Genomic DNA, 2,500 nt, shown 5'->3' with positions numbered 1-2,500 from the left:
GATACAATAGTTTCGACTGGAACCGGATTAAACGTATACACGGCGCTGATTAGTAATAGATAGAGCCATCAGAATACAGATAATGTATAGACCTGTCCGTATACATGCTGAAAGACTCTGCTCACAATCACACGTCAGCCAGACACTCTTATCACGCACTACTCTCTGCCTGTAACAGGCACACAGACAATATGTAAGCACCAGCATGGAACAACACCCAGTGCATCCTCTCTGCCACATTAGACAATCCACACTATCATAACCAGACCGGGAGGTCCACTCGGAAAACAGAATATCCCACCCTTCCGACAACCACCATTGCTCAGCTAAGCCACCAACACCCACACATGTCCCAGACAGGGGTGCACCCAACATCACAATACTGCCTCCTGTCACACCACACAAACAATGGCAGGAATGAAAGACACAGGTCTGCCACAAGCATGGAATCAGAGCGCCGCCTGTTATGAGCCAAAGGTGCACCCTGACGTGGCAAATCAGATGATGCCGCAGTCATTTACTTACGATAATCACAATCAACAAACCGGGCCCCCCCCCCCCCCAAGTGCCTTAACCTAACCCGTATTGTACCTTAACCTAACCCGTATTGTACCTTAACCTAACCCGTATTGTACCTTAACCTAACCCGTATTGTACCTTAACCTAACCCGTATTGTACCTTAACCTAACCCGTATTGTACCTTAACCTAACCCGTATTGTACCTTAACCTAACCCATATTGTACCTTAACCTAACCCATATTGTACCTTAACCTAACCCATATTGTACCTTAACCTAACCCATATTGTACCTTAACCTAACCCATATTGTACCTTAACCTAACCCATATTGTACCTTAACCTAACCCATATTGTACCTTAACCTAACCCATGTTGCGCCTTAACCTAACCCATGTTGCGCCTTAACCTAACCCATGTTGCGCCTTAACCTAACCCATGTTGCGCCTTAACCTAACCCATGTTGCGCCTTAACCTAACCCATGTTGCGCCTTAACCTAACCCATGTTGCGCCTTAACCTAACCCATGTTGCGCCTTAACCTAACCCATGTTGCGCCTTAACCTAACCCATGTTGCGCCTTAACCTAACCCATGTTGCGCCTTAACCTAACCCATGTTGCGCCTTAACCTAACCTATGTTGCGCCTTAACCTAACCTATGTTGCGCCTTAACCTAACCTATGTTGCGCCTTAACCTAACCTATGTTGCGCCTTAACCTAACCTATGTTGCGCCTTAACCTAACCTATGTTGCGCCTTAACCTAACCTATGTTGCGCCTTAACCTAACCTATGTTGCGCCGTAACCTAACCTATGTTGCGCCGTAACCTAACCTATGTTGCGCCATAACCTAACCTATGTTGCGCCTTAACCTAACCTATGTTGCGCCTTAACCTAACCTATGTTGCGCCTTAACCTAACCTATGTTGCGCCGTAACCTAACCTATGTTGCGCCTTAACCTAACCTATGTTGCGCCTTAACCTAACCTATGTTGCGCCTTAACCTAACCTATGTTGCGCCTTAACCTAACCTATGTTGCGCCTTAACCTAACCTATGTTGCGCCTTAACCTAACCTATGTTGCGCCTTAACCTAACCTATGTTGCGCCTTAACCTAACCTATGTTGCGCCTTAACCTAACCTATGTTGCGCCGTAACCTAACCTATGTTGCGCCTTAACCTAACCTATGTTGCGCCTTAACCTAACCTATGTTGCGCCTTAACCTAACCTATGTTGCGCCTTAACCTAACCTATGTTGCGCCTTAACCTAACCTATGTTGCGCCTTAACCTAACCTATGTTGCGCCTTAACCCAACACACGTTGGGCCTTAACCCAACACACGTTGGGCCTTAACCCAACACACGTTGGGCCTTAACCCAACACACGTTGGGCCTTAACCCAACACACGTTGGGCCTTAACCCAACACACGTTGGGCCTTAACCCAACACACGTTGGGCCTTAACCCAACACACGTTGGGCCTTAACCCAACACACGTTGGGCCTTAACCCAACACACGTTGGGCCTTAACCCAACACACGTTGGGCCTTAACCCAACACACGTTGGGCCTTAACCCAACACACGTTGGGCCTTAACCCAACACACGTTGGGCCTTAACCCAACACACGTTGGGCCTTAACCCAACACACGTTGGGCCTTAACCCAACACACGTTGGGCCTTAACCCAACACACGTTGGGCCTTAACCCAACACACGTTGGGCCTTAACCCAACACACGTTGGGCCTTAACCCAACACACGTTGGGCCTTAACCCAACACACGTTGGGCCTTAACCCAACACACGTTGGGCCTTAACCCAACACACGTTGGGCCTTAACCCAACACACGTTGGGCCTTAACCTGCTCTGTAATTGTCATACGACGCGTTAAATTAGTGTAGTGTTGCCTAACTGCAACCCCCGCAATATAGTTTGCTACTCGCACTGCCCGGTCCCCAGAGTATCGCTTCATGTTAAACACC

The sequence above is a fragment of the Schistocerca americana genome, unplaced genomic scaffold (genome assembly GCF_021461395.2).
Source record: "Schistocerca americana isolate TAMUIC-IGC-003095 unplaced genomic scaffold, iqSchAmer2.1 HiC_scaffold_949, whole genome shotgun sequence".
Classification (NCBI taxonomy): domain Eukaryota; kingdom Metazoa; phylum Arthropoda; class Insecta; order Orthoptera; family Acrididae; genus Schistocerca; species Schistocerca americana.
Note: the sequence above shows the minus strand (reverse complement) of the source record.